The sequence below is a fragment of the Nilaparvata lugens genome, chromosome 3 (genome assembly GCF_014356525.2).
Source record: "Nilaparvata lugens isolate BPH chromosome 3, ASM1435652v1, whole genome shotgun sequence".
In the NCBI taxonomy this organism is placed as follows: Eukaryota; Metazoa; Arthropoda; class Insecta; order Hemiptera; family Delphacidae; genus Nilaparvata; species Nilaparvata lugens.
In genome coordinates this window covers 44,137,798-44,153,254 of record NC_052506.1, presented here as the reverse complement: position 1 = coordinate 44,153,254, position 15,457 = coordinate 44,137,798, and positions in this window count along the sequence as shown.

The following is a 15,457-nucleotide window of genomic DNA, read 5'->3' as shown; positions in this document are numbered from 1 at the left end:
AGGAGAAGGAGGAGGAGGAGGAGTAGGATAAGTCACACAGCAGCAGTGTTACACTATGGACAGATGAAGAAATGAATATATCTGACAATGATGATGATGATGATGATAACTCATACCCTTCCACAGCTAAACGCCCATGCACCCCATCATCGTGAGATCAGCTCATTGATGAAATCAACAAAGATGGCTCAGCATCTGAGTTTAGCATACTGAGAAAATTGCTTGAAAAGTGACATCATACCTCATGCCAGGAAGTGTCATCAAATCCACTGCGCATACAATCTGCACGCATGTCTCCACCCAACATTCACATCACTGGACTTTCTGGAAGTGGTCATCATCAGTTGAGGTCCGTGCACCGTGCTGTAAAGAACTAGCATCAGCTGCAACTAGAAATCCAGCTACTACTCCAGCTAGTACTCCTGCTGTTACCAGTACCACTGCTCCAGACCCAGTGCCAACATCAGCCTGCAGTGGAGCAAGCAGATATGTGTAAGTGTGGAGACTATCTACTAGTAACCAGCAACCAATGGATTGTGAAACCATTTCTGAAGTTTGGAGATAAGGACCTACCAGAACCGTTTGGAACAGCTCAAAGCTTTCAAGAGACACTAACATCCATCTTTCATGATGCCGAAGTGTCAAGCTATACCAATCCATGCGAGGGAGCAGTCATCTTGAAATTCTCATTCTGCAGAGGATTCTGCAAAATAAGTGATAGATTGGGTGAATTATATCACTGGATAGTTCTTGATATATTGGACTGAATCTATTGAATTGTAATGTAAATAATCTTATTATTCATATGAATTCTCAGTTTATATATATATTATGCTGTGTATCAATAGAAGAGAGAGTGTGTTATTTCAAGAGAAAGATGTTGTACATCTTATTCCATGTACCCTTCAACTTCTAGAGTAAGCACTGTTAGACATTTAAGATAGAGTAAATACAATAGGAAGCATCCTACTATGATAAACTTGTCTTTATCATACCATGCAGGAAGTTCATGATGGTTGAGCTCAACAGCCTGATGCCTATATAAATGCTAATTAGCAAGTTCATATATCCAGTATGGATAAGACAGTATTAGCACAAGAGCTGCACAAGCAAGCTTGTTGGAATTTCCCAACAAGAAAGGTTACAGTCAAAGGTCTTGATGACCTCTATCAAGCTGACCTTGTTGAGATGATACCATATGCTCGACAGAACAAAGGTTATAGATACATAATTACTATTATCAATTGTCTTAGTAAGTTTGCCTTTGCTATACCAATTAAAAGCAAGTCAGCCGATGATGTGGTCAAGGCAATCAGATACAGAAAATAACTCTTCCCTTATTCCTACTGGGGTTATGCTCTAGAACATCTAGCTTGATTCTAATTTCATAATTCAAATCTATGTTGGGATTCTCAAATTCTTCCTCTATCCAATAGTTTGACACATACAATGCTTCAAGGTTTTCAAACTGTAAAATATATCAACTATTGTTCCTACAGTATACCTGTTTGATTGCAATAATGACCAATTCTGGCCCTTCTTGTAACTCCTATACTATGTATACTTTAACAACTATGTCCAAGCTCATTGCAGCTTGCTGTAAGTGAACAGTGGCTGAACAGTGACTGATCAGTGACTGAACAGTAACTGAACAGTGACTGATCAGTGACTGATGAGTAACTGAACAGTGATTGAACAGTGACTGAACATTGACTGAACAGTGACTGATCAGTAATTGAACAGTGACTGAACAGTAATTGAACAGTGACTGAACAGTGACTGAACAGTGACTGATCAGTGACTGAACAGTGACTGAACAGTGACTGATCAGTGACTGAACAGTGACTGAACAGTGACTGATCAGTGACTGAACAGTAACTGAACAGTGACTGATCAGTAATTGGACTGACTGACTGACCACTGAGTGGACGACCCAATTATGCCATACAGACATGTGACAGGAGGAGTGAGGGTCATTGAGAATGTCCATATGTCATGTCTGAACATGGAGGAGGTGGAGTGGGAGTCATTGAAAATATCTATCTTCTAGAGTCTCTCATGGACATCTTGATCCAGTAGGTCTACCATGGACATATTGATCTTGAGTGATAGGTCTCCATGACCATGTAGAGTGACAGGTCCTGCATGACCATCTTGAGCTAGAGTCCCTTAATGCTGGTGGGCATGGCCATTGGTCATGTGACAGAGGGAGGTGGAGTGGGGGTCGCTGAAATTGCATTGCCGAAAGTAAAGTAAGGTGATTTTTTACCTATATGAATTGATGAAACTCTCAATCAATGGTTAACACACAAAATGAGGTTTATTCTGTACATGTTTACATCATTACATGAGAGTTAGTTTTAGACAGTGGATCAGCCAATGAGAGCTTATTTGTTTATTATCATATTACAAATGGTTATACATTCAATAGTATTTGACTTTATCGAACAGAAGTTTTAGACAGTGGATCAGCCAATGAGGGTTTATTTCTTTATTATCATATATTACAAATGGTAATACATTCGATATAATTTTAATTCTTGAAAAGTCTCAGTCTATGAGTATTTCCTGTCGAGTACATAGCAATTTTGTACCCACTCATGTTTACCGGCTCAGCAGTAGTGACACTCTTGAACATTGTGTCAGTGTATTGAGATGGCGCAAAGACTCGTAGTATTTCATGCTCTTTTTCAAGGTCGATTGTGATTCTCTCTCCATATCTAGTTGTAAGTCTCCGCACCGCCTTCATGTCATACAGCTGTCCCTGCTGCAGGTCCTTCATGTTGCCGAATATTAATGGTTTTATGTCCTCTCCATCAACAAAGATTTGATTTGCGGTTGCTGACCCACTGGTAGAGCTAATGGCTGGACCATTGGCAGAGGTATTGGCTAGACCACTGACAGAGCTGTTAGCACCCTCAATGTTTGACATCTGCAATTCAAAATATTCATTGTTTCAAAAATCAGTTAATACAATAATACTTTCCAATATCATGCAGCAAACTTACTGGTGATTCTTTATCACCATCTGGTATCAATGATGTCCACCAGCTATAGCTTGTTAGCAGATCTGCATCCTTATCAAGATTGAGGTTAATGTCTTGGTACAGCCGTTTCAGCATGCAGGTGAGATTCAGACATTTGCAATACCATACATCTCCTAGTCTTACTGGCTCTCTACTGAGGTGGCAAGGGGGTACATGTAGAATTCTCAAGGATAAATGACCTATAGTGTCAGACATTGTTATAGCATTTTGATATGCTCGAGCATATGATTGATGAGGTAGATTCATGGCTTCAACCAGTCTGATGAGTCCTTCCACTCTTTGTCTAAGATCCTCAAGGTAGACACGTTCTCTATACTCCTCCATTCTGTAATCAGCAATCACAATTGTAATTATAGTAGTCATAATAGTTGATAGTCATAATCTTCAGGAGAGATTCTCCCCTCCAAATAGTCCCTATAGTCTATAAAATAATGATCATTCATAGTTATATAGCGGTTTAATACCTCCTCCACCTCAAAGTTATCTTCTAAACCTAAGTAGTCCAGCAAGAAGGGGTCCGTTGTTAATATTGAATATGACAAGTAATGTAAAATTTCTTGCAGGTCAGAACACCGGCAGGGTGCATCATCCAAGCAATTAAATGGTTGGAGGAGACATATACTCATACAATAGGGTAGATGATGACTTGGGTAAATAGTTTTTCTATGTGCGAATCTATATTCTGCCAGGACATCAGTTGCAGCCAAGTATTCCTCTTCATTGTAGCCACTCTTCTCCATCATTATTATCAGATCTCTCATGTTGAAACGTTTGTTGACTGTTGACATCAAATCTTGAGTTTGTGTGGGAAAGGTATTATTAGTTGGGATTCGATATAGATCATATTTTATGCAGTTTGGTAGCTGATAAATGTCTACACCATAGTAAAGAGCTTCAACAGTTGCACACTGCGCCAATTTGTAGAGGCTGGGAGGGCCTGGCATTCTGTAAAAATTGAATTCAAATGTTATTATATTGTACATATATATATATATTATATATATTATGTACAATAAAATAACATTTTATAAATATATATAATACTGACTAGAATAGATAACCATTACTGTTGTTGATAGTGTGTCAAACCATCATACAATTGGTTAGGGAGTAACATATTGGGAGCAATGGTTGGGGAATAGTTTGCAAATGACACACCACCACCATACTTATTTCTTCAAGAGATCTCTTCTGGTAGTGGACAAGGAGTTTCCACACTTGTCCCAGCTGCTTCATCCAACCGATCCTCTTCATCCATTTCATAGTCTAAAATCTCCTTGGCAGGTGGAGGACTGCCTGTTTGCTGTTGTCTGTCTCTGAAGGCAACTCCCCACTCAGGGTTGTAAGGAGGAGGTGGATCATCCTCAGGTTCAACTGCATTGTAAACCTGAGGATCAACTATCTCCTCCTCATTCTCCCACAGCTCAATCCGGGCTAAAGACTCCAAATCTTGTGAAGGGGAAGCTGGTGTTGGAGTCTGGTTCTGACCAGAATTCAGCAGTCCCCAATTCCTAAGGTTCTCCTCTGAGTTTGCTAACTCCCAGTTCTCAAGAGGCGTGGGAGGCATGGGAGCTCTAGGGATCACCCAGTTCCTTGTGGAAGTTTGTATTATTGGATCCTGCGGTGAGGCTGATTGGTGTGATGAGGGGCTACTGCCAAATTGAAGCTGTCTTGGCCTCGGCCGGTAGGATGATTGGCGGCGGCTGGATGACTGGTGGTAGTAGTGAGGTGACTGGTGGCTGCGGTTGGATGACTGGCGGTGGTGGGGTGACTGGTGGTGGCAGTTGGATGACTGGTGGCGGCAGTTGGATGATTGATGGCAGTGGGGTGACTGGCGGCGGTTGGATGACTGGTGGTGGTGGTGGGGTGACTGGTGGCGGTTGGATGACTGGTGGCGGTGGTTGGATGACTGGCGGCGGTGGTGGGGTGACTGGTGGTGGTGGTGGGGTGATTGGCGGAGGTTGGATGACTGGTGGCGGTGGTTGGATGACTGGCGACAGTGGTTGGATGACTGGTGGCGGTGGTGGGGTGACTGGCGGCGGTTGGATGACTGGTGGCAGTGGTTGGTTGACTGGCGGCGCTTGGATGACTGGTGGCGGTGGTTGGTTGACTGGCGGCAGTGGTGGGGTGACTGGTGGTGGTTGGATGACTGGTGGCGGTGGTTGGATGACTGGCGGCGGTGGTTGGATGACTGGCGGCGGTGGTGGGGTGACTGGTGGTGGTGGTGGGGTGACTGGTGGCAGCGGCGAGATGAGGAGCTGGCTGACAAATGAGACGACCCCTAATTATTTGTGTGAGGCGGCTCATAATTGCTGAAGCAGGACCCATCATCACTGTGATGACCCAATTGGACTGTGATGACTCCGTTAGATATTGCTCTCAGCCATCTTCAACAAAGCAATGATTGGTTAGGTTCTGAAATGGTATGATAGGTTAAGGAATGGTTAGGATAGGTTAGGTTGGGTTTGGTTAGGTTCGGTTAGAAAAGGTTAGGTGGGATAGAAATATCTAGGATTGAGGGTCGGATGTGTGGGTGTGTCGGGGATGGAGGTTCATAGATGTTTATATTAAATGTTCTAGGGATGATGGTCGGGAGCTGTATGGTGGGGGTGGGGAATGTGAATAGGGGTCTAGGATCTACTTCGTGATAGGGGGGAAGGTGGGATGGGTGCTCCTGATCATTAGAACAATTGCCGCTCATGTCTGAAATGACATACACACCTTCATCACTATCAATGTCAAACATACTGTGGGTACAGCCTAATTCTATGACAAAGACTTGTCATACATTTTTCAGGTTAGGATGAATTACAACCACCAACTCAAAGAACCTAATTCACAATTAAACTCTCAACTTGTATGTATTGGAACCTAATTCATATGTACACTAGTCATTTTTGACTATGTCATTTACTCTATGTATTGGAACCTAATTCACAATTAAACTAGTCACTTTTGAATTTACATCATTTTAGAATTAAATTGACAGTCTCAAACCATCTACTTCAAAATTCTACTCTTTTGAACTTAATTGTCAAATCAGGAATATAATATAAATATATATAGATATAAAATGCATTGGTACTTACTCTTGATGATGATAAAGATGAAAGTAATCCAAAACAAATACATGAAAATCACACACACACACACATACTGGTGGCACGACTGCACAAGACACAATGTCCCACTCCTTGCAGAACAACTCGTTTTATAGCCCCAGTTCAAGATCCCCAGTGATTTATTTCCCATTTATTCCCGATTTTATGTGTTTTTAATTTTTTTTTTTTTTTAATTTTTTTTTTTTTTATTTTTATTTTTTTTTTACCTTGAGGTCAGGTATGGTTGACCTGGATGGCCTTGAGGTTAGGTTTGGTTGACCTGGATGGCCTTGAGGTTGGGTTTGGTTGACCTGGATGGCCTTCAGGTTAGGTTTGGCTGACCTGGATGACCTTGAGGTTAGGTTTGGTCAACTTGGATGACCTTGAGTTGAAGGGGGAGTCTGGGGCACTTGTGCCCCAGACTCCTCCTTTTTATACTACTTATAATAGAATTTATAACTTTCAGAATGTTTCGGGCGTTTGGCAGACCCACTGTGTACAGTGTGTTTACTCTTGAGGTTAGGTTTGGTTGACCTGGATGGCCTTGAGGTTAGGTTTGGTTGACCTGGATGGCCTTGAGGTTAGGTTTGGTTGACCTGGATGGCCTTGAGGTTAGGTTTGGTTGACCTGGATGGCCTTGAGGTTAGGTTTGGTTGACCTGGATGGCCTTGAGGTTGGGTTTGGTTGACCTGGATGACCTTGAGGTTAGGTTTGGTTGACCTGGATGACCTTGAGGTTAGGTTTGGTCAACTTGGGTGACCTTGAGTTGAAGGGGGAGTCTGGGGCACTTGTGCCCCAGACTCCTCCTTTTTATACTACTTGTAATAGAATTTATAACTTCCAGAATGTTTCGGGCGTTTGGCAGACCCACAACAGTACAGTGTGTTTACTCTGATCCTTGGAGAGGCACTTACCAACTGTGAGTGTTGACCACAATACCTTGATTTTACGGATTTTAATCTGTCAGAGTATGAATTTTCACACAGGAGAGAAACAAATTTTTTTCTCAGCACCAATATACCTGTAAAGAAAAATTGTAGCTTTTCTCATTCCTTCATCACGCTGCTACGATGGGCGCCATCTTGTGATGGGGCCCCACGTTGGGCGCCATCTTGTAATGGGCTTCCTGGGGGGGTTACCTCTTGTAATGGTCTCCACGTTTTTTGAGGTTCACCTCCGCCCAGGAGCAGGAAGGCCAATACAAAGAAAGAGTGGAATGAGTCCATAGCTCTGTTATTTTCCTTGTCATACAATTACTGTAGTGTTTTCAGTTGGTGAGCAAGAGAAAGAGAGAAAGAGTGGGAGGGGGTGGTAGCTTAGCACTGTTCAATTGTAATTGGCACTATGAATTAAATTGCTCTGGTGGCCTACACAACTACTTGTTTTTCTACCCCTCCCCATCATTGGGGTAGGGCATGTAAAAACTGCCACAAGACAAACTTGCTATATTGATTTTCCTCTAGAACAAGAACCACCAGTTCAGTTTAATATTTCAGTGTTTTAGTATTTTGTTCAGGCACTAACTTATATTACAGGTGAACCCATACTGACCAGTCAAGCAGCTTACCTCAATTGTAATTGAATTGATTTTCTCCCTATTGTAGTTCTTCCTAATATTATCTCTATTATCTATTACTGTAGTGTTAAGAGTAGGTATTTAAGAGAAGAAGAAGAGAGAGAAAAAAAATTTATTACACATATAGTTAGATACAACTGCACCTAGTGCACACCCACTGCACTAGTGTCTTACATGGTGGCTTGGAGTCCACCTAAAAATTGTAGGGTCCATGCCCACTGCACTAGTGTCTTCCATGGTAGCTCGGAGTCCACCTAAAATTGTAGGGTCCATGTATCCAATGTCATGGCTCATATGACAAAATGGATCCACCTGTAAGGGCTGTCCACCAATAAAAGCTATATGCTTATTATTATTATTGCAGCTATGAAGAAGTTGAAGAAGAAGATGATGATGTGTCATTCATTAAATTGTTGCGGATGAAATTTCCATTGTGCTATGTGTAGTCACTTTCTTAATTAATTTGTCCAACATTATAATCTGTAGAGAACAAAAAAACACTGTTATGAACCATAATATTATTGCATCATATAGGTAAGAAATCACCTTGCTATGCTTTCAACGAAGGCTGTTTCAACGACCCCACTCCACCCCCCTGTCACATGACTAATGCTTCCAATAAGTCTGTATGACATCATCCCTCAACTATGCCTATACATCTCAATAATGTTCCCACTGTAGGGCTGAGAGTGAGAAAGTGAGAGATAGTGAGAGAGAAAGAGAGTGAATAGTGAGTGATCAGTGATTGAACAGTGAGTGGACAGTGGGTGAGGGAGTGAGACAGTGAGTGAAAGAGAGTGAGTGAGAGTCACACAAAACTATCACTATACAATCCTCATACCAATCGCACAATGTTTGCAATCAATTATTTACAATTTTCCTTGTTTGTTAAGTCATCTCACAATGCCAGATGTAGGCAGTCTGACATTTATAATTAAACTTGAGTGCAAAGTGTAAAGCTGAGTTACACATACCTCTATTGTAGGCATTCTTGCAAGTTGACTAATGTTGAAGTGGGGTTCACATCCACTGTTATCTGTTGCACTGTAACCAATGCTGAGTGCATTACTAAATAAATAATATGAGTAGTATGAGTAGAGTATGAGTATAGTATGAGTAGTATGAGTTTGTATGAACCATCACCTTTTTTTATGACTTTCCCCCCCCTCCCCCCTCCCACCGGACCCATCCTACCCTCCCCCTCCCCCGCACCCATCCTACTTTCCCCCCTCCCCCCGCACCTATCCTACCTACCCCCCACCTCCCCCGCTCCTGCCGCCCCTCTCCTTCCCCCACCCCCTTAGAAGGAGAAGAGGCTCTCTCTCTCTCTCTCTCTAGAAGAAGGAGAAGAAGAAGAAGAAGAGGAAGAAGAAGGAGAAGAGGAAGAAGAAGAGGAAGAAGAAGGAGAAGAAGAAGGAGAAGATGATAACGATGATACTCTCTCTCTCTCTTGTCATGCTCTAGTTAATATAGTCATGGCTAATTACATTCAGTCATGCTCAATTACATTTAGTCATGGTCTATTTGATGATTAATAGTAGAGAGAGAGATATGTGTGAGAGAGAGAGAGGCAATCTACTGACAGATTTAAGTGAAACGAACTTCTGCCAGATTTAAGTGAAATGAATATCTTACTCTCAGATTTAACTGAAACATGTTCTTGACAACGATGTGAAGCAGTGGGTTGTACACACAACGAACACTGCCAGATTTAAGTGAAACGAACTTCTTACTGTCATAAATTCCAGATGTACTTGACAACTAGGATGAGATTTTACCATTCTTTCAAGAATACATGTCCAGCAGTAACATTCAAATCCCATCTTTTCAAAACTCTTTGTGTGTGTATTCAGCACAGTTGAATATTCTTTTGGAAGAATAATAGTGAATTCGAAGTTCTTTTTCTGAATCTATATTGATATAAATTAAATCATTCTCACCAAATCTTACATTCTCAACATAGAACCAATCAAACTGAAAAACATTGGCATATCAAAGTTTGTCATTTCTTGTTGTAGTTTTCACTCATCTCACAGCACTATGTAGCAACGTTTATAGATAAGCTTACCGTGAGACAACCTTGGACGTTATCATTACGCACCAATTCTGCTCTTGGCTGATGATTAACAATTTTCAAAATTTCACTTCAGAGACCTTACAAGGACAAATGCGGTTCCGGTCTAATTCAATACTCGAGCATTGTCACATTTTTGCAATTTTACTTCACATAGCTTACAAGGACGAATGCGGTTCCGATCTAATTCAATACTCAATCATTGGCACGTTTTTGCAATTTTACTTCACAGAGTTCACAAGGACGAATGCATCTCTGTTCTAATTCATCTCAAATTCGAGCATTAACACGTTTCGTGCATAATCTTGTTTCACCTTGGAAAAAATGCATGTGAACACTCTCTCACATTGAAATAGAATGTAGCTAGCTATTTTTCCCAAGCAATTTGCATAGTGAAAATTGGTTAAAGATTGATATGATTCTAACTTTAGGGTTTTAGAACATCACCGTAGATTGAGAGACCCATTTTATCAGTAATTAAATCACCTACTTGATCTTCTGTCAAATTATGTTGTTTCGCCTCAATCCAATTCATATGAAAGCTAACTTTAGCATAATTCCGTACTATTTGGTATGCTATTCGATGTATAAATAAAGTTAGATAATCGGTGAATGCAGCTGAACATTTTAATCTCGTCACTCCATCATTCTCTGTATTTTTAATTGAAGTTGCTATTTCCTCACGAATTGATTTGACTGTAGCTTGTAATTCATCATTCTTAATAAATGCTTGCATTTCACTACTCAGATCATTTTTCAATACATAAGTTTCGCTAAACGTAGTGTGATGAATTTTTTAAATAGACCTCATGAGAAGAGAGGAAAATTGTGATTACCTTTTAAAATGAAAGAATTTGCTAAAGGAATGGTTAGCGACCGAGCGATAAAGCTTACTTATCAGTAACTGTATATTAGATAAGAGTACCGTTCTGTACTGCATATTTTCTAGAAAATTATTTAATATAATTATAACTATTCTGCAAATAAAGCACGAACCATTTATGAATTACTCATTGAATATTGAGGTTACACTTTGTTTACTACTGATCAGATGTTTTAAAGCAGCTCAAACACAGCTGACTGATTCAGCGAATTTTAAAATGTCATGCCAGATTCATGCAAGCTATAATTTTATGTCTAAAAAAGTAAAAACTATCAATAAAGGACCAAGAATTTCGAATAAAAAATAAAATGTATGTATTATTGTTGAAATTATTTATTACTTAAAAAATTATATTATAATGTCAAGTATTATTGTAACTAACTAGGTCGTAGCATGAACATTATATTATTGATAAAAACAGCAGAAATTAATTATAACAGTCTCAGACATAATAAAAATTGTATAAGAATATTCATTCATTAATTATTATTTCAACTGAACCACATGGTGATTGAACCTCTTTGGCAAGTCTAAGCCAATCATAGTGCATAGAAATAGCACCAAAAAGGTGATCGTTTGAAAACAACACATGTTAATCTACTATCAGACAACAAACCTGCCTTATCATATATGCTGGCACATGTACATTGTATAAGAGGAACTATGTCTAGGAGATTAAGCAGTTGTAAGAATTATACAAATTGAGTTATTATTGTAATTAAAGGAATTATATTCTACTGCTTGCCACTGACGTCACGTCTATGTCACAATCGTTCTACCAATGGCAAATTTTCATGCAAATTTATTACACCGAGATTCTCAGAGAAAGATTCTAGCCAAGAAGCTTAGAAGAAGACGTTTCACTTCCCTTTTGAAATCCTCACCGTTCAGACCTCGTTAAAGTTACCAAGACCTATTTGTAAGATTTTCGTTCGATTTTATATGTTCTATTTGTGAGCCAATATTTTAGGCTAATCTATTTGTTATTTGTAAATCTATTTTCATCAATCGATAAATTAAAAGTTTAAAGTTAAATCATCCCTTAATTAATTTGGTGAAGGAAATATTAAATTAAATTTCCCCACGTGCTGAGACCGAAGCTTGGACCCGCCGCCGATCAAACGATTTTTATCTAAAGAAGAAAACCACGACCGCCAAGGAATTTCACGTGAGTTATAACTTTAAAGGGGCCCCAATCTACGCTTCGAAAATATTTCAGTGCAGAAAAATATAAAATTTTCTTCGTTAAATTATTGGCCACGCCGACAAGCGCTTTTAGTTATTAAGAGCCTAGAATTTATTCATATAGAATTTATAAGAACTTGTAGTTGATTAACTATCCTCCGCTGCCAGAACCACGACCCCGAACAATTTAAAAAAAAAAAAAACATTTTTTATTCATTTTTCATTATTTTTTCAAAACTGTTAACTTTTATCAATTGTAAAATTCTGTCGGATCATGCATGGTATCATGCAAGTACAAGAAAATTGCTAATCATTTTTGTTAATGTTAAACCACTTTCAATCTGTAAATCATATTCTGAATCTGCACTGTGAGATCATATATTTTATTATAATATATTTCAATTTTGTTAATTCGTCTTCTGAGTTCGATTATTTCTTAAGCCTGTCAATTATTGTGTCTGATACGTTCTATATCATCAAGAACCAATCGAATACGATCATTGAAATAATTGAATTAAGCTGGATATTGGAACAGGTCTAAGTGGATGTAGTGAGTGGGGTCAGATCGAGATATTTGTTCTTTGTCCTTACCTGCTCATATATCAGCTTTTATCTGTTACCAACCTCGACTTAGAAGCGAATACATCAACAGTACAGCAGATGCAGCCAGAGATCATATAATTTCCTACAATAGAGCTTAAAACCCGACAAGACTCTGTTCTCAAAATATATTCTGAACGATATTTGGTCCAAGTACCGTATTTTAATCCTTCAGAACTTATTAGAGACACAGTCCCGTAAATTATCTACATCGGGATTTTTGCTCGACCTGTATGATTTTGTATGCTCATTCTTCACAGGTAATAATTTTAAGGTATCCGTATCCAGTGTTTAGCGTCCGCTACACTACTTATAAAAATTTCATCACCATACAATCTGTCATAAGAAGAATCAAGGGTGAGCAAGTGTTTAGGCCTCCTGCGATTCCAACAATTGTATTGAATCTTGTAGTGAGTCAATCAGTCTGGTGTACACTTAGCGTCCACGCACGCAGTTACAAGATTTATAACCTCAACACCGTCGATTTAGTACAAGATTCACTCTACGTATGGGAGGCGAGTAAAAAACTGCTTTACATGATTTGCCGACACAATGTGAGACATTTAAAAAGTAGCATTACAGGATTATACATATGTGAAGTTTTTAAAAAACGCTTTATAGTAGTTAGCAATGTATTCAAATTGTTTTTTGAAACAAATTGTTCAATCCCCTCCATAAGATTTGTCTTTATCGTATTAGTCATTGCGGATAATCGATCTTCAAACTCTTGTTTTGTTATAACAATGTTATTCAATGCCTGCACAGTTTTATCCAAATATTCCTTATCAACCGATAATGAATGAGTTTCATTTACTCTAGTAAAAAGTTCTGTGCTAAGCTGTTTCAATCTGGTATTTAGATAATTTCTATCTAATACTTGCAAATCTTTAATCTTGTCTGAGATAACTTTCAATTTCTCATCCAAATAATTCTTGTCAACTTTATTATCGTTGATTGTATTCAAGTGTGATCTGAATATCTCTGCTGTTGATTTGAGATCATGAAGAGAATTCTCCAAATTGATAGATTTCTCTTTAAGTCCCCTATCGATATTGTCAGATAACTGTTGTAATGTACTGAAGATGTGTTCCTTTTCGATCTTGTTCAATCCAATATTCTTAACTATATTAGATAATTGTGAATCTAAATACGAATGCAGAGATTCACTAACACCCTGTTGATTAATTGCCTGTATTATTCTCTCACTAAAACTGGTAAGATCTGGTTCATTCCATACAATGTCTTTCTTCGCAGCGACTCTCTCGCTTTTACCTCCGAATCTGTGCACACTCATTCTGCAACTAAACAATAATTTTACCTTCACACAATTCCTCTATAATTGATGCAATCTCAACATCATGACCCGAGTGTCCAGCAAGTTTTGATGATTTTAATAAATGAAGTCTCTGAACCAATTTGTCATAGTTGTCATAATATTGGTAAATTCTATTGCTAGAAGTATTTTTTGCAAATTTCAATAACCCTGAACCTCTCTTACTTGTTTTTTTAACAGGAAACAGCATTTGAATTAAGCGAGACTTTACACCACTGTTACGTTTCACATATCCTCGTCTATCCAAATGAACTTTTGTTATTGATAAAATCTTCTTGTATTTATTTGGATCTTTTTCATCAAAGAGATATGAATTTGGTCTTTGGGCAAATAACAGTTCTAATAGTCCATGTGTAATTCGGAATTTTTCGTTATCAATATAAAAGAAGTAGTTATCAAAGCTAACAACCATCTCACCCATAAAATATAATTTTCGGTCAGAATCATAGGAAATTCCATAAGGAATCGAGTTATCCAATTTTTCACTATGAAATGTATACAAATATTGTGCAAGCACTTGATTCTTTATCTTCTTTATTTTGCTGCTTGTATCACTCTCAAGCCTAGTTGAATTAAATATACTTGATTTGTTCATGCTTAGATCTTTTTCAGCTGCTGATGGTGATGCAACTTCTATTGTTTCACTAATATCATCATCATGTTTTTCTCCCAGTTCCATACTTTCTTTGTCTTCTTCTTCTTCTTGTCCCTCCTTTTTTGGTATAAAACTCTGATCAGAGTGGTGAGAAGATTTAGTTTTCCCCATTTCAACTAGAGGTGTGATAATCGGTTTAAAAAGTTTTTCTCTGTAATCGTCAGATTGCTTTTCAAAATGTACAATGCTTCTATGTTTATCTCTAATAACTTTCCTCAATTTCTCTATCTTATCGATTAGAGCAACACTAGCATTCTGTCTTCTACGAGACATCCTCATTCTTTCACTGCTACTCACTCTCTACTGAATGTCAATAAAGTTATCCAGACCCTGCCTATATTTTCCACTATTAGCTACACATTCGGTCATAATAGTAAGAAAACTATGCTTCTTAGAATTCCACACATTTGAACACAATTTACTGAAATCTCTGAAGCAAATATCTTCACCCACATAGTCTCTATGTATTAATTTGAGTGATAATTGATCAATTTTGAATATAACAATCATATTTGCATTATCTCTGGTGAAATGTTTTTGTGTTGCACCATAACTTTGAATTAAATATGCTGTATCAATATTACGATGTCTACCCATAGTAAAATAATCTCTTATTTGAGGTGTGTGACTAAGTTGTAAATCATCGAATATAACAAGAGAAAATTGTGGTATTTTATTCGGGTGGGGAATTCTCTCAGGAATATCATTGACATGAAATTCAATACCTTTCATTTTTGAAAAGACTTTTCTTAAAAACAAGTACTTATCTTGATATTGACTTTTAGTATTTAAATAAATATGTTTAAATCTCAATCCATTTTTGGAAAAAGAAAAAAAAAATTTTAGCTACATCTTTAGGTCGCATTCCAATGCTACTGTGTACTGTATTGTTATAATCATCTACAATATTTTGTAAGTTATTAACCCAGTTTTTACTCCCACGTTCAGTTAAAGATCGATATATTTTTGTTTTTATTGTACGATTAAATCTCTCAGCGATACT